Below are 27,265 nucleotides of genomic sequence, written 5' to 3'. Positions count from 1 at the left end.
AATCTCTTTCCTTTGAAAGTGCCTTAAGCTACTTACAAGCTTTCACAAAAAACTCACATGCGTTTCTCTGAAAGAGAAGCAGTCTGTTCCAACACTTCAATTCACCCTGCGAAGTGAATGGAGTGTTGCTTCACTTTCTACATGCTGTCCTTTCAAAGAAAATCACTTTCCTTTGAAAGCGCCTTAAGCTACTTACAAGCATTCAACAGAAATTCACATGCGTTTCTCTGTAAGAGAAGCAGTCTGTTCCAACACTTCAATTCACTGTGCGAAGTGAATGGAGTGTTACTTCACTTTCTAAATGCTGTCATGTCAGAGAAAATCACTTTCCTTTGAAAGTGCCTTAAGCTACTTACAAGCTTTTACAAAAAACTCACATGCGTTTCTCTGAAAGAGAAGCAGTCTGTTCCAACACTTCAATTCACTGTGCGAAGTGAATGGAGTGTTGCTTCACTTTCTAAATGCTGTCCTGTCAGAGAAAATCACTTTCCTTTGAAAGTGCCTTAAGCTACTTACAAGCATTCAACGGAAATTCATATGCGTTTCTCTGAAAGAGAAGCAGTCTGTTCCAACACTTCAATTCACTGTGCGAAGTGAATGGAGTGTTGCTTCACTTTCTAAATGCTGTCCTTTCAGAGAAAATCACTTTCCTTTGAAAGTGCCTTAAGCTACTTACAAGCATTCAACAGAAATTCACATGCGTTTCTCTGTAAGAGAAGCAGTCTGTTCCAACACTTCAATTCACTGTGCGAAGTGAAATGAGTGTTGCTTCACTTTCTAAATGCTGTCATGTCAGAGAAAATCACTTTCCTTTGAAAGTGCCTTAAGCTACTTACAAGCTTTTACAAAAAACTCACATGCGTTTCTCTGAAAGAGAAGCAGTCTGTTCCAACACTTCAATTCACTGTGCGAAGTGAATGGAGTGTTGCTTCACTTTCTACATGCTGTCCTGTCAGAGAAAATCACTTTCCTTTGAAAGTGCCTTAAGCTACTTACAAGCATTCAACAGAAATTCACATGCGTTTCTCTGAAAGTGAAGCAGTCTGTTCCAAAACTTCAATTCACTGTGCGAAGTGAATGGAGTGTTGCTTCACTTTATAAATGCTGTCCTTTAGGAGAAAATCACTTTCCTTTGATAGTGCCTTAAGCTACTTACAAGCATTCAACAGAAATTCACATGCGTATCTCTGAAAGAGAAGCAGTCTGTTCCAACACTTCAATTCACTGTGCGAAGTGAATGGAGTGTTGCTTCACTTTCTAAATGCTGTCCTGTCAGAGAAAATCACTTTCCTTTGAAAGTGCCTTAAGCTACTTACAAGCTTTCACAAAAAACTCACATCCGTTTCTCTGAAAGAGAAGCAGTCTGTTCCAACACTTCAATTCACTGTGCGAAGTGAATGGAGTGTTGCTTCACTTTCTAAATGCGGTCCTTTCAGAGAAAATCACTTTCCTTTGAAAGTGCCTTAAGCTACTTACAAGCATTCAACAGAAATTCACATGCGTTTCTCTGAAAGAGAAGCATTCTGTTCCAACACTTCAATTCACTGTGCGAAGTGAATGGAGTGTTGCTTCACTTTCTAAATGCTGTCCTTTCAAAGAAAATCACTTTCCTTTGAAAGCGCCTTAAGCTACTTACAAGCATTCAACAGAAATTCACATGCGTTTCTCTGTAAGAGAAGCAGTCTGTTCCAACACTTCAATTCACTGTGCGAAGTGAATGGAGTGTTACTTCACTTTCTAAATGCTGTCATGTCAGAGAAAATCACTTTCCTTTGAAAGTGCCTTAAGCTACTTACAAGCTTTTACAAAAAACTCACATGCGTTTCTCTGAAAGAGAAGCAGTCTGTTCCAACACTTCAATTCACTGTGCGAAGTGAATGGAGTGTTGCTTCACTTTCTAAATGCTGTCCTGTCAGAGAAAATCACTTTCCTTTGAAAGTGCCTTAAGCTACTTACAAGCATTCAACGGAAATTCATATGCGTTTCTCTGAAAGAGAAGCAGTCTGTTCCAACACTTCAATTCACTGTGCGAAGGGAATGGAGTGTTGCTTCACTTTATAAATGCTGTCCTTTCAGAGAAAATCACTTTCCTTTGAAAGCGCCTTAAGCTACTTACAAGCATTCAACAGAAATTCACATGCGTTTCTCTGTAAGAGAAGCAGTCTGTTCCAACACTTCAATTCACTGTGCGAAGTGAAATGAGTGTTGCTTCACTTTCTAAATGCTGTCATGTCAGAGAAAATCACTTTCCTTTGAAAGTGCCTTAAGCTACTTACAAGCTTTTACAAAAAACTCACATGCGTTTCTCTGAAAGAGAAGCAGTTTGTTCCAACACTTCAATTCACTGTGCGAAGTGAATGGAGTGTTGCTTCACTTTCTACATGCTGTCCTGTCAGAGAAAATCACTTTCCTTTGAAAGTGCCTTAAGCTACTTACAAGCATTCAACAGAAATTCACATGCGTTTCTCTGAAAGTGAAGCAGTCTGTTCCAAAACTTCAATTCACTGTGCGAAGTGAATGGAGTGTTGCTTCACTTTATAAATGCTGTCCTTTAGGAGAAAATCACTTTCCTTTGATAGTGCCTTAAGCTACTTACAAGCATTCAACAGAAATTCACATGCGTATCTCTGAAAGAGAAGCAGTCTGTTCCAACACTTCAATTCACTGTGCGACGTGAATGGAGTGTTGCTTCACTTTCTAAATGCTGTCCTGTCAGAGAAAATCACTTTCCTTTGAAAGTGCCTTAAGCTACTTACAAGCTTTCACAAAAAACTCACATCCGTTTCTCTGAAAGAGAAGCAGTCTGTTCCAACACTTCAATTCACTGTGCGAAGTGAATGGAGTGTTGCTTCACTTTCTAAATGCGGTCCTTTCAGAGAAAATCACTTTCCTTTGAAAGTGCCTTAAGCTACTTACAAGCATTCAACAGAAATTCACATGCGTTTCTCTGAAAGAGAAGCATTCTGTTCCAACACTTCAATTCACTGTGCGAAGTGAATGGAGTGTTGCTTCACTTTCTAAATGCTGTCCTTTCAAAGAAAATCACTTTCCTTTGAAAGCGCCTTAAGCTACTTACAAGCATTCAACAGAAATTCACATGCGTTTCTCTGTAAGAGAAGCAGTCTGTTCCAACACTTCAATTCACTGTACGAAGTGAATGGAGTGTTACTTCACTTTCTAAATGCTGTCATGTCAGAGAAAATCACTTTCCTTTGAAAGTGCCTTAAGCTACTTACAAGCTTTTACAAAAAACTCACATGCGTTTCTCTGAAAGAGAAGCAGTCTGTTCCAACACTTCAATTCACTGTGCGAAGTGAATGGAGTGTTGCTTCACTTTCTAAATGCTGTCCTGTCAGAGAAAATCACTTTCCTTTGAAAGTGCCTTAAGCTACTTACAAGCATTCAACGGAAATTCATATGCGTTTCTCTGAAAGAGAAGCAGTCTGTTCCAACACTTCAATTCACTGTGCGAAGGGAATGGAGTGTTGCTTCACTTTATAAATGCTGTCCTTTCAGAGAAAATCACTTTCCTTTGAAAGCGCCTTAAGCTACTTACAAGCATTCAACAGAAATTCACATGCGTTTCTCTGTAAGAGAAGCAGTCTGTTCCAACACTTCAATTCACTGTGCGAAGTGAAATGAGTGTTGCTTCACTTTCTAAATGCTGTCATGTCAGAGAAAATCACTTTCCTTTGAAAGTGCCTTAAGCTACTTACAAGCTTTTACAAAAAACTCACATGCGTTTCTCTGAAAGAGAAGCAGTCTGTTCCAACACTTCAATTCACTGTGCGAAGTGAATGGAGTGTTGCTTCACTTTCTACATGCTGTCCTGTCAGAGAAAATCACTTTCCTTTGAAAGTGCCTTAAGCTACTTACAAGCATTCAACAGAAATTCACATGCGTTTCTCTGAAAGTGAAGCAGTCTGTTCCAACACTTCAATTCACTGTGCGAAGTGAAAGGAGTGTTGCTTCACTTTATAAATGCTGTCCTTTCAGAGAAAATCACTTTCCTTTGATAGTGCCTTAAGCTACTTACAAGCATTCAACAGAAATTCACATGCGTATCTCTGAAAGAGAAGCAGTCTGTTCCAACACTTCAATTCACTGTGCGAAGTGAATGGAGTGTTGCTTCACTTTCTAAATGCTGTCCTGTCAGAGAAAATCACTTTCCTTTGAAAGTGCCTTAAGCTACTTACAAGCTTTCACAAAAAACTCACATCCGTTTCTCTGAAAGAGAAGCAGTCTGTACCAACACTTCAATTCACTGTGCGAAGTGAATGGAGTGTTGCTTCACTTTCTAAATGCTGTCCTTTCAGAGAAAATCTCTTTCCTTTGAAAGTGCCTTAAGCTACTTACAAGCTTTCACAAAAAACTCACATGCGTTTCTCTGAAAGAGAAGCAGTCTGTTCCAACACTTCAATTCACACTGCGAAGTGAATGGAGTGTTGCTTCACTTTCTACATGCTGTCCTTTTAGAGAAACTCACTTTCCTTTGAAAGTGCCTTAAGCTACTTACAACCTTTCACAAAAAACTCACATCCGTTTCTCTGAAAGAGAAGCAGTCTGTTCCAACACTTCAATTCACTGTGCGAAGTGAATGGAGTGTTGCTTCACTTTCTAAATGCTGTCCTTTCAGAGAAAATCACTTTCCTTTGAAAGTGCCTTAAGCTACTTACAAGCATTCAACAGAAATTCACATGCGTATCTCTGAAAGAGAAGCAGTCTGTTCCAACACTTCAATTCACTGTGCGAAGTGAATGGAGTGTTGCTTCACTTTCTACATGCTGTCCTGTCAGAGGAAATCACTTTCCTTTGAAAGTGCCTTAAGCTACTTACAAGCTTTCACAAAAAACTCACATCCGTTTCTCTGAAAGAATAGCAGTCTGTTCCAACACTTCAATTCACTGTGCGAAGTGAATGGAGTGTTGCTTCACTTTCTAAATGCTGTCCTTTCAGAGAAAATCTCTTTCCTTTGAAAGTGCCTTAAGCTACTTACAAGCTTTCACAAAAAACTCACATGCGTTTCTCTGAAAGAGAAGCAGTCTGTTCCAACACTTCAATTCACCCTGCGAAGTGAATGGAGTGTTGCTTCACTTTCTACATGCTGTCCTTTCAGAGAAACTCACTTTCCTTTGAAAGTGCCTTAAGCTACTTACAAGCTTTCACAAAAAACTCACATCCGTTTCTCTGAAAGAGAAGCAGTCTGTTCCAACACTTCAATTCACTGTGCGAAGTGAATGGAGTGTTGCTTCACTTTCTAAATGCGGTCCTTTCAGAGAAAATCACTTTCCTTTGAAAGTGCCTTAAGCTACTTACAAGCATTCAACAGAAATTCACATGCGTTTCTCTGAAAGAGAAGCATTCTGTTCCAACACTTCAATTCACTGTGCGAAGTGAATGGAGTGTTCCTTCACTTTCTAAATGCTGTCCTTTCAAAGAAAATCACTTTCCTTTGAAAGCGCCTTAAGCTACTTACAAGCATTCAACAGAAATTCACATGCGTTTCTCTGTAAGAGAAGCAGTCTGTTCCAACACTTCAATTCACTGTGCGAAGTGAATGGAGTGTTACTTCACTTTCTAAATGCTGTCATGTCAGAGAAAATCAGTTTCCTTTGAAAGTGCCTTAAGCTACTTACAAGCTTTTACAAAAAACTCACATGCGTTTCTCTGAAAGAAAAGCAGTCTGTTCCAACACTTCAATTCACTGTGCGAAGTGAATGGAGTGTTGCTTCACTTTCTAAATGCTGTCCTGTCAGAGAAAATCACTTTCCTTTGAAAGTGCCTTAAGCTACTTACAAGCATTCAACGGAAATTCATATGCGTTTCTCTGAAAGAGAAGCAGTCTGTTCCAACACTTCAATTCACTGTGCGAAGTGAATGGAGTGTTGCTTCACTTTCTAAATGCTGTCCTTTCAGAGAAAATCACTTTCCTTTGAAAGTGCCTTAAGCTACTTACAAGCATTCAACAGAAATTCACATGCGTTTCTCTGTAAGAGAAGCAGTCTGTTCCAACACTTCAATTCACTGTGCGAAGTGAGATGAGTGTTGCTTCACTTTCTAAATGCTGTCATGTCAGAGAAAATCACTTTCCTTTGAAAGTGCCTTAAGCTACTTACAAGCTTTTACAAAAAACTCACATGCGTTTCTCTGAAAGAGAAGCAGTCTGTTCCAACACTTCAATTCACTGTGCGAAGTGAATGGAGTGTTGCTTCACTTTCTACATGCTGTCCTGTCAGAGAAAATCACTTTCCTTTGAAAGTGCCTTAAGCTACTTACAAGCATTCAACAGAAATTCACATGCGTTTCTCTGAAAGTGAAGCAGTCTGTTCCAAAACTTCAATTCACTGTGCGAAGTGAATGGAGTGTTGCTTCACTTTATAAATGCTGTCCTTTCAGAGAAAATAACTTTCCTTTGATAGTGCCTTAAGCTACTTACAAGCATTCAACAGAAATTCACATGCGTATCTCTGAAAGAGAAGCAGTCTGTTCCAACACTTCAATTCACTGTGCGAAGTGAATGGAGTGTTGCTTCACTTTCTAAATGCTGTCCTGTCAGAGAAAATCACTTTCCTTTGAAAGTGCCTTAAGCTACTTACAAGCTTTCACAAAAAACTCACATCCGTTTCTCTGAAAGAGAAGCAGTCTGTACCAACACTTCAATTCACTGTGCGAAGTGAATGGAGTGTTGCTTCACTTTCTAAATGCTGTCCTTTCAGAGAAAATCTCTTTCCTTTGAAAGTGCCTTAAGCTACTTACAAGCTTTCACAAAAAACTCACATGCCTTTCTCTGAAAGAGAAGCAGTCTGTTCCAACACTTCAATTCACACTGCGAAGTGAATGGAGTGTTGCTTCACTTTCTACATGCTGTCTTTTCAGAGAAACTCACTTTCCTTTGAAAGTGCCTTAAGCTACTTACAACCTTTCACAAAAAACTCACATCCGTTTCTCTGAAAGAGAAGCAGTCTGTTCCAACACTTCAATTCACTGTGCGAAGTGAATGGAGTGTTGCTTCACTTTCTAAATGCGGTCCTTTCAGAGAAATTCACTTTCCTTTGAAAGTGCCTTAAGCTACTTACAAGCATTCAACAGAAATTCACATGCGTTTCTCTGAAAGAGAAGCATTCTGTTCCAACACTTCAATTCACTGTGCGAAGTGAATGGAGTGTTCCTTCACTTTCTAAATGCTGTCCTTTCAAAGAAAATCACTTTCCTTTGAAAGCGCCTTAAGCTACTTACAAGCATTCAACAGAAATTCACATGCGTTTCTCTGTAAGAGAAGCAGTCTGTTCCAACACTTCAATTCACTGTGCGAAGTGAATGGAGTGTTACTTCACTTTCTAAATGCTGTCATGTCAGAGAAAATCACTTTCCTTTGAAAGTGCCTTAAGCTACTTACAAGCTTTTACAAAAAACTCACATGCGTTTCTCTGAAAGAGAAGCAGTCTGTTCCAACACTTCAATTCACTGTGCGAAGTGAATGGAGTGTTGCTTCACTTTCTAAATGCTGTCCTGTCAGAGAAAATCACTTTCCTTTGAAAGTGCCTTAAGCTACTTACAAGCATTCAACGGAAATTCATAAGCGTTTCTCTGAAAGAGAAGCAGTCTGTTCCAACACTTCAATTCACTGTGCGAAGTGAATGGAGTGTTGCTTCACTTTCTAAATGCTGTCCTTTCAGAGAAAATCACTTTCCTTTGAAAGCGCCTTAAGCTACTTACAAGCATTCAACAGAAATTCACATGCGTTTCTCTGTAAGAGAAGCAGTCTGTTCCAACACTTCAATTCACTGTGCGAAGTGAAATGAGTGTTGCTTCACTTTCTAAATGCTGTCATGTCAGAGAAAATCACTTTCCTTTGAGTGCCTTAAGCTACTTACAAGCTTTTACAAAAAACTCACATGCGTTTCTCTGAAAGAGAAGCAGTCTGTTCCAACACTTCAATTCACTGTGCGAAGTGAATGGAGTGTTGCTTCACTTTCTACATGCTGTCCTGTCAGAGAAAATCACTTTCCTTTGAAAGTGCCTTAAGCTACTTACAAGCATTCAACAGAAATTCACATGCGTTTCTCTGAAAGTGAAGCAGTCTGTTCCAACACTTCAATTCACTGTGCGAAGTGAATGGAGTGTTGCTTCACTTTATAAATGCTGTCCTTTCAGAGAAAATCACTTTCCTTTGATAGTGCCTTAAGCTACTTACAAGCATTCAACAGAAATTCACATGCGTATCTCTGAAAGAGAAGCAGTCTGTTCCAACACTTCAATTCACTGTGCGAAGTGAATGGAGTGTTGCTTCACTTTCTAAATGCTGTCCTGTCAGAGAAAATCACTTTCCTTTGAAAGTGCCTTAAGCAACTTACAAGCTTTCACAAAAAACTCACATCCGTTTCTCTGAAAGAGAAGCAGTCTGTTCCAACACTTCAATTCACTGTGCGAAGTGAATGGAGTGTTGCTTCACTTTCTAAATGCTGTCCTTTCAGAGAAAATCACTTTCCTTTGAAAGTGCCTTAAGCTACTTACAAGCATTCAACAGAAATTCACATGCGTATCTCTGAAAGAGAAGCAGTCTGTTCTAACACTTCAATTCACTGTGCGAAGTGAATGGAGTGTTGCTTCACTTTCTAAATGCTGTCCTGTCAGAGAAAATCACTTTCCTTTGAAAGTGCCTTAAGCTACTTACAAGCTTTCACAAAAAACTCACATCCGTTTCTCTGAAAGAGAAGCAGTCTGTACCAACACTTCAATTCACTCTGCGAAGTGAATGGAGTGTTGCTTCACTTTCTAAATGCTGTCCTTTCAGAGAAAATCTCTTTCCTTTGAAAGTGCCTTAAGCTACTTACAAGCTTTCACAAAAAACTCACATGCCTTTCTCTGAAAGAGAAGCAGTCTGTTCCAACACTTCAATTCACACTGCGAAGTGAATGGAGTGTTGCTTCACTTTCTACATGCTGTCCTTTCAGAGAAACTCACTTTCCTTTGAAAGTGCCTTAAGCTACTTACAACCTTTCACAAAAAACTCACATCCGTTTCTCTGAAAGAGAAGCAGTCTGTTCCAACACTTCAATTCACTGTGCGAAGTGAATGGAGTGTTGCTTCACTTTCTAAATGCTGTCCTTTCAGAGAAAATCACTTTCCTTTGAAAGTGCCTTAAGCTACTTACAAGCATTCAACAGAAATTCACATGCGTATCTCTGAAAGAGAAGCAGTCTGTTCTAACACTTCAATTCACTGTGCGAAGTGAATGGAGTGTTGCTTCACTTTCTAAATGCTGTCCTGTCAGAGAAAATCACTTTCCTTTGAAAGTGCCTTAAGCTACTTACAAGCTTTCACAAAAAACTCACATCCGTTTCTCTGAAAGAGAAGCAGTCTGTACCAACACTTCAATTCACTGTGCGAAGTGAATGGAGTGTTGCTTCACTTTCTAAATGCTGTCCTTTCAGAGAAAATCTCTTTCCTTTGAAAGTGCCTTAAGCTACTTACAAGCTTTCACAAAAAACTCACATGCCTTTCTCTGAAAGAGAAGCAGTCTGTTCCAACACTTCAATTCACACTGCGAAGTGAATGGAGTGTTGCTTCACTTTCTACATGCTGTCTTTTCAGAGAAACTCACTTTCCTTTGAAAGTGCCTTAAGCTACTTACAACCTTTCACAAAAAACTCACATCCGTTTCTCTGAAAGAGAAGCAGTCTGTTCCAACACTTCAATTCACTGTGCGAAGTGAATGGAGTGTTGCTTCACTTTCTAAATGCTGTCCTTTCAAAGAAAATCACTTTCCTTTGAAAGCGCCTTAAGCTACTTACAAGCATTCAACAGAAATTCACAGGCGTTTCTCTGTAAGAGAAGCAGTCTGTTCCAACACTTCAATTCACTGTGCGAAGTGAATGGAGTGTTGCTTCACTTTCTAAATGCTGTCATGTCAGAGAAAATCACTTTCCTTTGAAAGTGCCTTAAGCTACTTACAAGCTTTTACAAAAAACTCACATGCGTTTCTCTGAAAAAGAAGCAGTCTGTTCCAACACTTCAATTCACTGTGCGAAGTGAATGGAGTGTTGCTTCACTTTCTAAATGCTGTCCTTTCAGAGAAAATCACTTTCCTTTGAAAGTGCCTTAAGCTACTTACAAGCATTGAACAGAAATTCACATGCGTTTCTCTGAAAGAGAAGCAGTCTGTTCCAACACTTCAATTCACTGTGCGAAGTGAATGGAGTGTTGCTTCACTTTCTAAATGCTGTCCTTTCAGAGAAAATCACTTTCCTTTGAAAGTGCCTTAAGCTACTTACAAGCATTCAACAGAAATTCACATGCGTATCTCTGAAAGAGAAGCAGTCTGTTCCAACACTTCAATTCACTGTGCGAAGTGAATGGAGTGTTGCTTCACTTTCTGAATGCTGTCCTGTCAGAGAAAATCACTTTCCTTTGAAAGTGCCTTAAGCTACTTACAAGCTTTCACAAAAAACTCACATCCGTTTCTCTGAAAGAATAGCAGTCTGTTCCAACACTTCAATTTACTGTGCGAAGTGAATGGAGTGTTGCTTCACTTTCTAAATGCTGTCCTTTCAGAGAAAATCTCTTTCCTTTGAAAGTGCCTTAAGCTACTTACAAGCTTTCACAAAAAACTCACATGCGTTTCTCTGAAAGAGAAGCAGTCTGTTCCAACACTTCAATTCACCCTGCGAAGTGAATGGAGTGTTGCTTCACTTTCTACATGCTGTCCTTTCAGAGAAACTCACTTTCCTTTGAAAGTGCCTTAAGCTACTTACAAACTTTCACAAAAAACTCACATCCGTTTCTCTGAAAGAGAAGCAGTCTGTTCCAACACTTCAATTCACTGTGCGAAGTGAATGGAGTGTTGCTTCACTTTCTAAATGCTGTCCTTTCAGAGAAAATCACTTTCCTTTGAAAGTGCCTTAAGCTACTTACAAGCTTACACAAAAAACTCACATGCGTTTCTCTGAAAGAGAAGCAGTCTGTTCCAACACTTCAATTCACTGTGCGAAGTGAATGGAGTGTTGCTTCACTTTCTAAATGCTGTCCTTTCAGAGAAAATCACTTTCCTTTGAAAGTGCCTTAAGCTACTTACAAGCATTGAACAGAAATTCACATGCGTTTCTCTGAAAGAGAAGCAGTCTGTTCCAACACTTCAATTCACTGTGCGAAGTGAATGGAGTGTTGCTTCACTTTCTAAATGCTGTCCTGTCAGAGAAAATCACTTTCATTTGAAAGTGCCTTAAGCTACTTACAAGCTTTCACAAAAAACTCACATGCGTTTCTCTGAAAGAGAAGCAGTCTGTTCCAACACTTCAATTCACTGTGCGAAGTGAATGGAGTGTTGCTTCACTTTCTACATGCTGTCCTGTCAGAGAAAATCACTTTCCTTTGAAAGTGCCTTAAGCTACTTACAAGCATTCAACAGAAATTCACATGCGTTTCTCTGTAAGAGAAGCAGTCTGTTCCAACACTTCAATTCACTGTGCGAAGTGAATGGAGTGTTGCTTCACTTTCTAAATGCTGTCCTTTCAGAGAAAATCACTTTCCTTTGAAAGCGCCTTAAGCTACTTACAAGCATTCAACAGAAATTCACATGTGTTTCTCTGTAAGTGAAGCAGTCTGTTCCAACACTTCAATTCAATGTGCGAAGTGAATGGAGTGTTGCTTCACTTTCTAAATGCTGTCCTGTCAGAGAAAATCTCTTTCCTTTGAAAGTGCCTTAAGCTACTTACAAGCTTTTACAAAAAACTCACATGCGTTTCTCTGAAAGAGAAGCAGTCTGTTCCAACACTTCAATTCACTGTGCGAAGTGAATGGAGTGTTGCTTCACTTTCTAAATCCTGTCCTTTCAGAGAAAATCACTTTCCTTTGAACGTGCCTTAAGCTACTTACAAGCATTCAACAGAAATTCACAAGCGTTTCTCTGAAAGAAAAGCAGTCTGTTCCAACACTTCAATTCACTGTGCGAAGTGAATGGAGTGTTGCTTCATTTCTACATGCTGTCCTTTCAGAGAAAATCACATTCCTTTGAAAGTGCCTTAAGCTACTTACAAGCTTTCACAAAAAACTCACATCCGTTTCTCTGAAAGAGAAGCAGTCTGTTCCAACACTTCAATTCACTGTGCGAAGTGAATGGAGTGTTGCTTCACTTTCTAAATGCTGTCCTGTCAGAGAAAATCACTTTCCTTTGAAAGTGCCTTAAGCTACTTACAAGCATTGAACAGAAATTCACATGCGTTTCTCTGAAAGAGAAGCAGTCTGTTCCAACACTTCAATTCACTGTGCGAAGTGAATGGAGTGTTGCTTCACTTTCTAAATGCTGTCCTTTCAGAGAAAATCAGTTTCATTTGAAAGTGCCTTAAGCTACTTACAAGCATTCAACAGAAATTCACATGCGTTTCTTTGAAAGAGAAGCAGTCTGTTCCAACACTTCAATTCACTGTGCGAAGTGAATGGAGTGTTGCTTCACTTTCTAAATGCTGTCCTTTCAGAGAAAATCACTTTCCTTTGAAAGTGCCTTAAGCTACTTATAAGCATTTAACAGAAATCGACATGCGTTTCTCTGAAAGAGAAGCAGTCTGTTCCAACACTTCAATTCACTGTTCGAAGTGAATGGAATATTGCTTCACTCTCTAAATGCTGTTCTTTCAGAGAAAATCACTTTCCTTTGAAAGTGCCTTAAGCTACTTACAACCTTTCACAAAAAACTCACATCCGTTTCTCTGAAAGAGAAGCAGTCTGTTCCAACACTTCAATTCACTGTGCGAAGTGAATGGAGTGTTGCTTAACTTTCTAAATGCTGTCCTTTCAGAGAAAATCACTTTCCTTTAAAGTGCCTTAAGCTACTTACAAGCATTGAACAGAAATTCACATGCGTTTCTCTGAGAGAGAAGCAGTCTGTTCCAACACTTCAATTCACTGTGCGAAGTGAATGGAGTGTTGCTTCACTTTCTAAATGCTGTCCTTTCAGAGAAAATCACTTTCCTTTGAAAGTGCCTTAAGTTACTTACAAGCATTCAACAGAAATTCACATGCGTTTCTCTGAAAGAGAAGCAGTCTGTTCCAACACTTCAATTCACTGTGCGAAGTGAATGGAGTGTTGCTTCACTTTCTACATGCTGTCCTTTCAGAGAAAATCACATTCCTTTGAAAGTGGCTTAAGCTACTTACAAGCTATCACAAAAAACTCACATCCGTTTCTCTGAAAGAGAAGCAGTCTGTTCCAACACTTCAATTCACTGTGCGAAGTGAATGGAGTGTTGCTTCACTTTCTACATGCTGTCCTTTCAGAGAAAATCACATTCCTTTGAAAGTGCCTTAAGCTACTTTCAAGCTTTCACAAAAAAACTCACATCCGTTTCTCTGAAAGAGAAGCAGTCTGTTCCAACACTTCAATTCACTGTGCGAAGTGAATGGAGGGTTGCTTCACTTTCTAAATGCTGTCCTTTCAGAGAAAATCACTTTCCTTTGAAAGTGCCTTAAGCTACTTACAAGCATTGAACAGAAATTCACATGCGTTTCTCTGAAAGAGAAGCAGTCTGTTCCAACATTTCAATTCACTGTGAAAAGTGAATGGAGTGTTGCTTCACTTTCTAAATGCTGTCCTTTCAGAGAAAATCACTTTCCTTTGAAAGTCCCTTAAGCTACTTACAAGCTTTCACAAAAAACTCACATGCGTTTCCCTGAAAGAGAAGCAGTCTGTTCCAACACTTCAATTCACTGTGCGAAGTGAATGGAGTGTTGCTTCACTTTCTAAATGCTGTCCTTTCAGAGAAAATCACTTTCCTTTGAAAGTGCCTTAAGCTACTTACAAGCATTGAACAGAAATTCACATGCGTTTCTCTGAAAGAGAAGCAGTCTGTTCCAACACTTCAATTCACTGTGCGAAGTGAATGGAGTGTTGCTTCACTTTCTAAATGCTGTCCTGTCAGAGAAAATCACTTTCCTTTGAAAGTCCCTTAAGCTACTTACAAGCTTTCACAAAAAACTCACATCCGTTTCTCTGAAAGAGAAGCAGTCTGTTCCAACACTTCAATTCACTGTGCGAAGTGAATGGAGTGTTGCTTCACTTTCTAAATGCTGTCCTGTCAGAGAAATTCACTTTCCTATGAAAGTGCCTTAAGCTACTTACAAGCTTTCACAAAAAAATCACATCCGTTTCTCTGAAAGAGAAGCAGTCTGTTCCAACACTTCAATTCACTATGCGCAGTGAATGGAGTGTTGCTTCACTTTCTAAATGCTGTCCTTTCAGAGAAAATCACTTTCCTTTGAAAGTGCCTTAAGCTACTTACAAGCATTCAACAGAAATTCACATGCGTTTCTCTGAAGGAGAAGCAGTCTGTTCCAACACTTCAATTCACTGTGCGAAGTGAATGGAGTGTTGCTTCACTTTCTAAATGCTGTCCTTTCAGAGAAAATCACTTTCCTTTGAAAGTGCCTTAAGCTACTTACAAGCTTTCACAAAAAACTCACATCCGTTTCTCTGAAAGAGAAGCAGCCTGTTCCAACATTTCAATTCACTGTGCGAAGTAAATGGAGGGTTGCTTCACTTTCTAAATGCTGTCCTTTCAGAGAAAATCACCTTCCTTTGAAAGTGCCTTAAGCTACTTACAAGCATTCAACAGAAATTCACATGCGTTTCTCTGAAAGAGAAGCAGTCTGTTCCAACACTTCAATTCACTGTGCGAAGTGAATGGAGTGTTGCTTCACTTTCTAAATGCTGTCCTGTCAGAGAAAATCACTTTCCTTTGAAAGTGCCTTAAGCTACTTACAAGCTTTCACAAAAAACTCACACGCGTTTCCCTGAAAGAGAAGCAGTCTGTTCCAACACTTCAATTCACTGTGCGAAGTGAATGGAGTGTTGCTTCACTTTCTACATGCTGTCCTGTCAGAGAAAATCACTTTCCTTTGAAAGTGCCTTAAGCTACTTACAAGCATTCAACAGAAATTCACATGCGTTTCTCTGAAAGAGAAGCAGTCTGTTCCAACACTTCAATTCACTGTGCGAAGTGAATGGAGTGTTGCTTCACTTTCTAAATGCTGTCCTTTCAGAGAAAATCACTTTCCTTTGAAAGTGCCTTAAGCTACTTACAAGCATTCAACAGAAATTCACATGCGTTTCTCTGTAAGAGAAGCAGTCTGTTCCAACACTTCAATTCAATGTGCGAAGTGAATGGAGTGTTGCTTCACTTTCTAAATGCTGTCCTGTCAGAGAAAATCTCTTTCCTTTGAAAGTGCCTTAAGCTACTTACAAGCTTTTACAAAAAACTCACATGCGTTTCTCTGAAAGAGAAGCAGTCTGTTCCAACAGTTCAATTCACTGTGCGAAGTGAATGGAGTGTTGCTTCACTTTCTAAATCCTGTCCTTTCAGAGAAAATCACTTTCCTTTGAAAGTGCCTTAAGCTACTTACAAGCATTCAACAGAAATTCACAAGCGTTTCTCTGAAAGAGAAGCAGTCTGTTCCAACACTTCAATTCACTGTGCGAAGTGAATGGAGTGTTGCTTCACTTTCTACATGCTGTCCTTTCAGAGAAAATCACATTCCTTTGAAAGTGCCTTAAGCTACTTACAAGCTTTCACAAAAAACACACATCCGTTTCTCTGAAAGAGAAGCAGTCTGTTCCAACACTTCAATTCACTGTGCGAAGTGAATGGAGGGTTGCTTCACTTTCTAAATGCTGTCCTTTCAGAGAAAATCACTTTCCTTTGAAAGTGCCTTAAGCTACTTACAAGCATTGAACAGAAATTAACATGCGTTTCTCTGAAAGAGAAGCAGTCTGTTCCAACACTTCAATTCACTGTGCAAAGTGAATGGAGTGTTGCTTCACTTTCTAAATGCTGTCCTTTCAGAGAAAATCACTTTCCTTTGAAAGTGCCTTAAGCTACTTACAAGCTTTCACAAAAAACTCACATGCGTTTCCCTGAAAGAGAAGCAGTCTGTTCCAACACTTCAATTCACTGTGCGAAGTGAATGGAGTGTTGCTTCACTTTCTAAATGCTGTCCTTTCAGAGAAAATCACTTTCCTTTGAAAGTGCCTTAAGCTACTTACAAGCATTGAACAGAAATTCACATGCGTTTCTCTGAAAGAGAAGCAGTCTGTTCCAACACTTCAATTCACTGTGCGAAGTGAATGGAGTGTTGCTTCACTTTCTAAATGCTGTCCTTTCAGAGAAAATCACTTTCCTTTGAAAGTGCCTTAAGCTACTTACAAGCTTACACAAAAAACTCACATGCGTTTCTCTGAAAGAGAAGCAGTCTGTTCCAACACTTCAATTCACTGTGCGAAGTGAATGGAGTGTTGCTTCACTTTCTAAATGCTGTCCTGTCAGAGAAAATCACTTTCCTTTGAAAGTGCCTTAAGCTACTTACAAGCATTGAACAGAAATTCACATGTGTTTCTCTGAAAGAGAAGCAGTCTGTTCCAACACTTCAATTCACTGTGCGAAGTGAATGGAGTGTTGCTTCACTTTCTAAATGCTGTCCTTTCAGAGAAAATCAGTTTCATTTGAAAGTGCCTTAAGCTACTTACAAGCATTCAACAGAAATTCACATGCGTTTCTCTGAAAGAGAAGCAGTCTGTTCCAACACTTCAATTCACTGTGCGAAGTGAATGGAGTGTTGCTTCACTTTCTAAATGCTGTCCTTTCAGAGAAAATCACTTTCCTTTGAAAGTGCCTTAAGCTACTTATAAGCATTTAACAGAAATCGACATGCGTTTCTCTGAAAGAGAAGCAGTCTGTTCCAACACTTCAATTCACTGTTCGAAGTGAATGGAATATTGCTTCACTCTCTAAATGCTGTTCTTTCAGAGAAAATCACTTTCCTTTGAAAGTGCCTTAAGCTACTTACAAGCTTACACAAAAAACTCACATCCGTTTCTCTGAAAGAGAAGCAGTCTGTTCCAACACTTCAATTCACTGTGCGAAGTGAATGGAGTGTTGCTTAACTTTCTAAATGCTGTCCTTTCAGAGAAAATCACTTTCCTTTAAAGTGCCTTAAGCTACTTACAAGCATTGAACAGAAATTCACATGCGTTTCTCTGAAAGAGAAGCAGTCTGTTCCAACACTTCAATTCACTGTGCGAAGTGAATGGAGTGTTGCTTCACTTTCTAAATGCTGTCATGTCAGAGAAAATCACTTTCCTTTGAAAGTGCCTTAAGCTACTTACAAGCTTTTACAAAAAACTCACATGCGTTTCTCTGAAAGAGAAGCAGTCTGTTCCAACACTTCAATTCACTGTGCGAAGTGAATGGAGTGTTGCTTCACTTTCTAAATGCTGTCCTGTCAGAGAAAATCACTTTCCTTTGAAAGTGCCTTAAGCTACTTACAAGCTTTCACAAAAAACTCACATGCGTTTCCCTGAAAGAGAAGCAGTATGTTCCAACACTTCAATTCACTGTGCGAAGTGAATGGACTGTTGCTTCACTTTCTAAATGCTGTCCTGTCAGAGAAAATCACTTTCCTTTGAAAGTGCCTTAAGCTACTTACAAGCATTGAACAGAAATTCACATGCGTTTCTCTGAAAGAGAAGCAGTCTGTTCCAACACTTCAATTCACTGTGCGAAGTGAATGGAGTGTTGCTTCACTTTCTAAATGCTGTCCTTTCAGAGAAAATCACTTTCATTTGAAAGTGCCTTAAGCTACTTACAAGCATTCAACAGAAATTCACATGCGTTTCTCTGAAAGAGAAGCAGTCTGTTCCAACACTTCAATTCACTGTGCGAAGTGAATGGAGTGTTGCTTCACTTTCTAAATGTTGTCCTTTCAGAGAAAATCACTTTCCTTTGAAAGTGCCTTAAGCTACTTATAAGCATTCAACAGAAATTGACATGCGTTTCTCTGAAAGAGAAGCAGTCTGTTCCAACACTTCAATTCACTGTTCGAAGTGAATGGAATATTGCTTCACTCTCTAAATGCTGTCCTTTCAGAGAAAATCACTTTCCTTTGAAAGTGCCTTAAGCTACTTACAAGCATTCAACAGAAATTCACATGCGTTTCTCTGAAAGAGAAGCAGTCTGTTCCAACACTTCAATTCACTGTGCGAAGTGAATGGAGTGTTGCTTCACTTTCTACATGCTGTCCTTTCAGAGAAAATCACATTCCTTTGAAAGTGGCTTAAGCTACTTACAAGCTATCACAAAAAACTCACATCCGTTTCTCTGAAAGAGAAGCAGTCTGTTCCAACACTTCAATTCACTGTGCGAAGTGAATGGAGTGTTGCTTCACTTTCTACATGCTGTCCTTTCAGAGAAAATCACATTCCTTTGAAAGTGCCTTAAGCTACTTACAAGCTTTCACAAAAAACTCACATCCGTTTCTCTGAAAGAGAAGCAGTCTGCTCCAACACTTCAATTCACTGTGCGAAGTGAATGGAGGGTTGCTTCACTTTCTAAATGCTGTCCTTTCAGAGAAAATCACTTTCCTTTGAAAGTGCCTTAAGCTACTTACAAGCATTGAACAGAAATTAACATGCGTTTCTCTGAAAGAGAAGCAGGGGCTGGAGAGATGGCTCAGGGGTTTAGAGCACCGCCTGCTTGTCTAAAGGTCCTGAGTTCAATTCCCAGCAACCACATGGTGGCTTATAAACATCTGTAATGAGATCTGGTGCCCTCTTCTGGCCTGAATGTCGTCTTCTGGCCTGAATGTAGGTAGAATACTGTATACATAATATGTACTGTATACATAATAAATAAATAAATCTTAAAAAAAAAAAAAAAAAAAAAAGAAAGAGAAGCAGTCTGTTCCAACACTTCAATTCACTGTGCAAAGTGAATGGAGTGTTGCTTCACTTTCTAAATGCTGTCCTTTCAGAGAAAATCACTTTCCTTTGAAAGTGCCTTAAGCTACTTACAAGCTTTCACAAAAAACTCACATCCGTTTCTCTGAAAGAGAAGCAGTCTGTTCCAACACTTCAATTCACTGTGCGAAGTGAATGGAGTGTTGCTTCACTTTCTAAATGCGGTCCTTTCAGAGAAAATCACTTTCCTTTGAAAGTGCCTTAAGCTACTTACAAGCATTCAACAGAAATTCACATGCGTTTCTCTGAAAGAGAAGCATTCTGTTCCAACACTTCAATTCACTGTGCGAAGTGAATGGAGTGTTCCTTCACTTTCTAAATGCTGTCCTTTCAAAGAAAATCACTTTCCTTTGAAAGCGCCTTAAGCTACTTACAAGCATTCAACAGAAATTCACATGCGTTTCTCTGTAAGAGAAGCAGTCTGTTCCAACACTTCAATTCACTGTGCGAAGTGAATGGAGTGTTACTTCACTTTCTAAATGCTGTCATGTCAGAGAAAATCACTTTCCTTTGAAAGTGCCTTAAGCTACTTACAAGCTTTTACAAAAAACTCACATGCGTTTCTCTGAAAGAGAAGCAGTCTGTTCCAACACTTCAATTCACTGTGCGAAGTGAATGGAGTGTTGCTTCACTTTCTAAATGCTGTCCTGTCAGAGAAAATCACTTTCCTTTGAAAGTGCCTTAAGCTACTTACAAGCATTCAACGGAAATTCATAAGCGTTTCTCTGAAAGAGAAGCAGTCTGTTCCAACACTTCAATTCACTGTGCGAAGTGAATGGAGTGTTGCTTCACTTTCTAAATGCTGTCCTTTCAGAGAAAATCACTTTCCTTTGAAAGCGCCTTAAGCTACTTACAAGCATTCAACAGAAATTCACATGCGTTTCTCTGTAAGAGAAGCAGTCTGTTCCAACACTTCAATTCACTGTGCGAAGTGAAATGAGTGTTGCTTCACTTTCTAAATGCTGTCATGTCAGAGAAAATCACTTTCCTTTGAAAGTGCCTTAAGCTACTTACAAGCTTTTACAAAAAACTCACATGCGTTTCTCTGAAAGAGAAGCAGTCTGTTCCAACACTTCAATTCACTGTGCGAAGTGAATGGAGTGTTGCTTCACTTTCTACATGCTGTCCTGTCAGAGAAAATCACTTTCCTTTGAAAGTGCCTTAAGCTACTTACAAGCATTCAACAGAAATTCACATGCGTTTCTCTGAAAGTGAAGCAGTCTGTTCCAACACTTCAATTCACTGTGCGAAGTGAATGGAGTGTTGCTTCACTTTATAAATGCTGTCCTTTCAGAGAAAATCACTTTCCTTTGATAGTGCCTTAAGCTACTTACAAGCATTCAACAGAAATTCACATGCGTATCTCTGAAAGAGAAGCAGTCTGTTCCAACACTTCAATTCACTGTGCGAAGTGAATGGAGTGTTGCTTCACTTTCTAAATGCTGTCCTGTCAGAGAAAATCACTTTCCTTTGAAAGTGCCTTAAGCAACTTACAAGCTTTCACAAAAAACTCACATCCGTTTCTCTGAAAGAGAAGCAGTCTGTTCCAACACTTCAATTCACTGTGCGAAGTGAATGGAGTGTTGCTTCACTTTCTAAATGCTGTCCTTTCAGAGAAAATCACTTTCCTTTGAAAGTGCCTTAAGCTACTTACAAGCATTCAACAGAAATTCACATGCGTATCTCTGAAAGAGAAGCAGTCTGTTCTAACACTTCAATTCACTGTGCGAAGTGAATGGAGTGTTGCTTCACTTTCTAAATGCTGTCCTGTCAGAGAAAATCACTTTCCTTTGAAAGTGCCTTAAGCTACTTACAAGCTTTCACAAAAAACTCACATCCGTTTCTCTGAAAGAGAAGCAGTCTGTACCAACACTTCAATTCACTGTGCGAAGTGAATGGAGTGTTGCTTCACTTTCTAAATGCTGTCCTTTCAGAGAAAATCTCTTTCCTTTGAAAGTGCCTTAAGCTACTTACAAGCTTTCACAAAAAACTCACATGCCTTTCTCTGAAAGAGAAGCAGTCTGTTCCAACACTTCAATTCACACTGCGAAGTGAATGGAGTGTTGCTTCACTTTCTACATGCTGTCCTTTCAGAGAAACTCACTTTCCTTTGAAAGTGCCTTAAGCTACTTACAACCTTTCACAAAAAACTCACATCCGTTTCTCTGAAAGAGAAGCAGTCTGTTCCAACACTTCAATTCACTGTGCGAAGTGAATGGAGTGTTGCTTCACTTTCTAAATGCTGTCCTTTCAGAGAAAATCACTTTCCTTTGAAAGTGCCTTAAGCTACTTACAAGCATTCAACAGAAATTCACATGCGTTTCTCTGAAAGAGAAGCATTCTGTTCCAACACTTCAATTCACTGTGCGAAGTGAATGGAGTGTTGCTTCACTTTCTAAATGCTGTCCTTTCAAAGAAAATCACTTTCCTTTGAAAGCGCCTTAAGCTAATTACAAGCATTCAACAGAAATTCACAGGCGTTTCTCTGTAAGAGAAGCAGTCTGTTCCAACACTTCAATTCACTGTGCGAAGTGAATGGAGTGTTGCTTCACTTTCTAAATGCTGTCATGTCAGAGAAAATCACTTTCCTTTGAAAGTGCCTTAAGCTACTTACAAGCTTTTACAAAAAACTCACATGCGTTTCTCTGAAAGAGAAGCAGTCTGTTCCAACACTTCAATTCACTGTGCGAAGTGAATGGAGTGTTGCTTCACTTTCTAAATGCTGTCCTGTCAGAGAAAATCACTTTCCTTTGAAAGTGCCTTAAGCTACTTACAAGCTTTCACAAAAAACTCACATGCGTTTCCCTGAAAGAGAAGCAGTATGTTCCAACACTTCAATTCACTGTGCGAAGTGAATGGACTGTTGCTTCACTTTCTAAATGCTGTCCTGTCAGAGAAAATCACTTTCCTTTGAAAGTGCCTTAAGCTACTTACAAGCATTGAACAGAAATTCACATGCGTTTCTCTGAAAGAGAAGCAGTCTGTTCCAACACTTCAATTCACTGTGCGAAGTGAATGGAGTGTTGCTTCACTTTCTAAATGCTGTCCTTTCAGAGAAAATCACTTTCATTTGAAAGTGCCTTAAGCTACTTACAAGCATTCAACAGAAATTCACATGCGTTTCTCTGAAAGAGAAGCAGTCTGTTCCAACACTTCAATTCACTGTGCGAAGTGAATGGAGTGTTGCTTCACTTTCTAAATGTTGTCCTTTCAGAGAAAATCACTTTCCTTTGAAAGTGCCTTAAGCTATTTATAAGCATTCAACAGAAATTGACATGCGTTTCTCTGAAAGAGAAGCAGTCTGTTCCAACACTTCAATTCACTGTTCGAAGTGAATGGAATATTGCTTCACTCTCTAAATGCTGTCCTTTCAGAGAAAATCACTTTCCTTTGAAAGTGCCTTAAGCTACTTACAAGCATTCAACAGAAATTCACATGCGTTTCTCTGAAAGAGAAGCAGTCTGTTCCAACACTTCAATTCACTGTGCGAAGTGAATGGAGTGTTGCTTCACTTTCTACATGCTGTCCTTTCAGAGAAAATCACATTCCTTTGAAAGTGGCTTAAGCTACTTACAAGCTATCACAAAAAACTCACATCCGTTTCTCTGAAAGAGAAGCAGTCTGTTCCAACACTTCAATTCACTGTGCGAAGTGAATGGAGTGTTGCTTCACTTTCTACATGCTGTCCTTTCAGAGAAAATCACATTCCTTTGAAAGTGCCTTAAGCTACTTACAAGCTTTCACAAAAAACTCACATCCGTTTCTCTGAAAGAGAAGCAGTCTGCTCCAACACTTCAATTCACTGTGCGAAGTGAATGGAGGGTTGCTTCACTTTCTAAATGCTGTCCTTTCAGAGAAAATCACTTTCCTTTGAAAGTGCCTTAAGCTACTTACAAGCATTGAACAGAAATTAACATGCGTTTCTCTGAAAGAGAAGCAGGGGCTGGAGAGATGGCTCAGGGGTTTAGAGCACCGCCTGCTTGTCTAAAGGTCCTGAGTTCAATTCCCAGCAACCACATGGTGGCTTATAAACATCTGTAATGAGATCTGGTGCCCTCTTCTGGCCTGAATGTCGTCTTCTGGCCTGAATGTAGGTAGAATACTGTATACATAATATGTACTGTATACATAATAAATAAATAAATCTTAAAAAAAAAAAAAAAAAAAAAAAGAAAGAGAAGCAGTCTGTTCCAACACTTCAATTCACTGTGCAAAGTGAATGGAGTGTTGCTTCACTTTCTAAATGCTGTCCTTTCAGAGAAAATCACTTTCCTTTGAAAGTGCCTTAAGCTACTTACAAGCTTTCACAAAAAACTCACATCCGTTTCTCTGAAAGAGAAGCAGTCTGTTCCAACACTTCAATTCACTGTGCGAAGTGAATGGAGTGTTGCTTCACTTTCTAAATGCGGTCCTTTCAGAGAAAATCACTTTCCTTTGAAAGTGCCTTAAGCTACTTACAAGCATTCAACAGAAATTCACATGCGTTTCTCTGAAAGAGAAGCATTCTGTTCCAACACTTCAATTCACTGTGCGAAGTGAATGGAGTGTTCCTTCACTTTCTAAATGCTGTCCTTTCAAAGAAAATCACTTTCCTTTGAAAGCGCCTTAAGCTACTTACAAGCATTCAACAGAAATTCACATGCGTTTCTCTGTAAGAGAAGCAGTCTGTTCCAACACTTCAATTCACTGTGCGAAGTGAATGGAGTGTTACTTCACTTTCTAAATGCTGTCATGTCAGAGAAAATCACTTTCCTTTGAAAGTGCCTTAAGCTACTTACAAGCTTTTACAAAAAACTCACATGCGTTTCTCTGAAAGAGAAGCAGTCTGTTCCAACACTTCAATTCACTGTGCGAAGTGAATGGAGTGTTGCTTCACTTTCTAAATGCTGTCCTGTCAGAGAAAATCACTTTCCTTTGAAAGTGCCTTAAGCTACTTACAAGCATTCAACGGAAATTCATAAGCGTTTCTCTGAAAGAGAAGCAGTCTGTTCCAACACTTCAATTCACTGTGCGAAGTGAATGGAGTGTTGCTTCACTTTCTAAATGCTGTCATTTCAGAGAAAATCACTTTCCTTTGAAAGCGCCTTAAGCTACTTACAAGCATTCAACAGAAATTCACATGCGTTTCTCTGTAAGAGAAGCAGTCTGTTCCAACACTTCAATTCACTGTGCGAAGTGAAATGAGTGTTGCTTCACTTTCTAAATGCTGTCATGTCAGAGAAAATCACTTTCCTTTGAAAGTGCCTTAAGCTACTTACAAGCTTTTACAAAAAACTCACATGCGTTTCTCTGAAAGAGAAGCAGTCTGTTCCAACACTTCAATTCACTGTGCGAAGTGAATGGAGTGTTGCTTCACTTTCTACATGCTGTCCTGTCAGAGAAAATCACTTTCCTTTGAAAGTGCCTTAAGCTACTTACAAGCATTCAACAGAAATTCACATGCGTTTCTCTGAAAGTGAAGCAGTCTGTTCCAACACTTCAATTCACTGTGCGAAGTGAATGGAGTGTTGCTTCACTTTATAAATGCTGTCCTTTCAGAGAAAATCACTTTCCTTTGATAGTGCCTTAAGCTACTTACAAGCATTCAACAGAAATTCACATGCGTATCTCTGAAAGAGAAGCAGTCTGTTCCAACACTTCAATTCACTGTGCGAAGTGAATGGAGTGTTGCTTCACTTTCTAAATGCTGTCCTGTCAGAGAAAATCACTTTCCTTTGAAAGTGCCTTAAGCAACTTACAAGCTTTCACAAAAAACTCACATCCGTTTCTCTGAAAGAGAAGCAGTCTGTTCCAACACTTCAATTCACTGTGCGAAGTGAATGGAGTGTTGCTTCACTTTCTAAATGCTGTCCTTTCAGAGAAAATCACTTTCCTTTGAAAGTGCCTTAAGCTACTTACAAGCATTCAACAGAAATTCACATGCGTATCTCTGAAAGAGAAGCAGTCTGTTCTAACACTTCAATTCACTGTGCGAAGTGAATGGAGTGTTGCTTCACTTTCTAAATGCTGTCCTGTCAGAGAAAATCACTTTCCTTTGAAAGTGCCTTAAGCTACTTACAAGCTTTCACAAAAAACTCACATCCGTTTCTCTGAAAGAGAAGCAGTCTGTACCAACACTTCAATTCACTGTGCGAAGTGAATGGAGTGTTGCTTCACTTTCTAAATGCTGTCCTTTCAGAGAAAATCTCTTTCCTTTGAAAGTGCCTTAAGCTACTTACAAGCTTTCACAAAAAACTCACATGCCTTTCTCTGAAAGAGAAGCAGTCTGTTCCAACACTTCAATTCACACTGCGAAGTGAATGGAGTGTTGCTTCACTTTCTACATGCTGTCCTTTCAGAGAAACTCACTTTCCTTTGAAAGTGCCTTAAGCTACTTACAACCTTTCACAAAAAACTCACATCCGTTTCTCTGAAAGAGAAGCAGTCTGTTCCAACACTTCAATTCACTGTGCGAAGTGAATGGAGTGTTGCTTCACTTTCTAAATGCTGTTCTTTCAGAGAAAATCACTTTCCTTTGAAAGTGCCTTAAGCTACTTACAAGCATTCAACAGAAATTCACATGCGTTTCTCTGAAAGAGAAGCATTCTGTTCCAACACTTCAATTCACTGTGCGAAGTGAATGGAGTGTTGCTTCACTTTCTAAATGCTGTCCTTTCAAAGAAAATCACTTTCCTTTGAAAGCGCCTTAAGCTAATTACAAGCATTCAACAGAAATTCACAGGCGTTTCTCTGAAAGAGAAGCAGTCTGTTCCAACACTCAATTCACTGTGCGAAGTGAATGGAGTGTTGCTTCACTTTCTAAATGCTGTCCTTTCAGAGAAAATCACTTTCCTTTGAAAGTGCCTTAAGCTACTTACAAGCATTCAACAGAAATTCACATGCGTATCACTGAAAGAGAAGCAGTCTGTTCCAACACTTCAATTCACTGTGCGAAGTGAATGGAGTGTTGCTTCACTTTCTAAATGCTGTCCTTTCAGAGAAAATCTCTTTCCTTTGAAAGTGCCTTAAGCTACTTACAAGCTTTCACAAAAAACTCACATGCGTTTCTCTGAAAGAGAAGCAGTCTGTTCCAACACTTCAATTCACCCTGCGAAGTGAATGGAGTGTTGCTTCACTTTCTACATGCTGTCCTTTCAGAGAAACTCACTTTCCTTTGAAAGTGCCTTAAGCTACTTACAAGCTTTCACAAAAAACTCACATCCGTTTCTCTGAAAGAGAAGCAGTCTGTTCCAACACTTCAATTCACTGTGCGAAGTGAATGGAGTGTTGCTTCACTTTCTAAATGCTGTCCTTTCAGAGAAAATCACTTTCCTTTGAAAGTGCCTTAAGCTACTTACAAGCTTACACAAAAAACTCACATGCGTTTCTCTGAAAGAGAAGCAGTCTGTTCCAACACTTCAATTCACTGTGCGAAGTGAATGGAGTGTTGCTTCACTTTCTAAATGCTGTCCTTTCAGAGAAAATCACTTTCCTTTGAAAGTGCCTTAAGCTACTTACAAGCATTGAACAGAAATTCACATGCGTTTTTCTGAAAGAGAAGCAGTCTGTTCCAACACTTCAATTCACTGTGCGAAGTGAATGGAGTGTTGCTTCACTTTCTAAATGCTGTCCTGTCAGAGAAAATCACTTTCCTTTGAAAGTGCCTTAAGCTACTTACAAGCTTTCACAAAAAACTCACATGCGTTTCTCTGAAAGAGAAGCAGTCTGTTCCAACACTTCAATTCACTGTGCGAAGTGAATGGAGTGTTGCTTCACTTTCTACATGCTGTCCTGTCAGAGAAAATCACTTTCCTTTGAAAGTGCCTTAAGCTACTTACAAGCATTCAACAGAAATTCACATGCGTTTCTCTGTAAGAGAAGCAGTCTGTTCCAACACTTCAATTCACTGTGCGAAGTGAATGGAGTGTTGCTTCACTTTCTAAATGCTGTCCTTTCAGAGAAAATCACTTTCCTTTGAAAGCGCCTTAAGCTACTTACAAGCATTCAACAGAAATTCACATGCGTTTCTCTGTAAGAGAAGCAGTCTGTTCCAACACTTCAATTCAATGTGCGAAGTGAATGGAGTGTTGCTTCACTTTCTAAATGCTGTCCTTTCAGAGAAAATCACTTTCCTTTGAAAGTGCCTTAAGCTACTTACAAGCATTGAACAGAAATTCACATGCGTTTCTCTGAAAGAGAAGCAGTCTGTTCCAACACTCAATTCACTGTGCGAAGTGAATGGAGTGTTGCTTCACTTTCTAAATGCTGTCCTTTCAGAGAAAATCACTTTCCTTTGAAAGTGCCTTAAGCTACTTACAAGCATTCAACAGAAATTCACATGCGTATCTCTGAAAGAGAAGCAGTCTGTTCCAACACTTCAATTCACTGTGCGAAGTGAATGGAGTGTTGCTTCACTTTCTGAATGCTGTCCTGTCAGAGAAAATCACTTTCCTTTGAAAGTGCCTTAAGCTACTTACAAGCTTTCACAAAAAACTCACATCCGTT

Source organism: Myodes glareolus, chromosome 15 (genome assembly GCF_982192425.1).
Source record: "Myodes glareolus chromosome 15, mMyoGla1.1, whole genome shotgun sequence".
NCBI lineage: Eukaryota > Metazoa > Chordata > Mammalia > Rodentia > Cricetidae > Myodes > Myodes glareolus.
Note: the sequence above shows the minus strand (reverse complement) of the source record.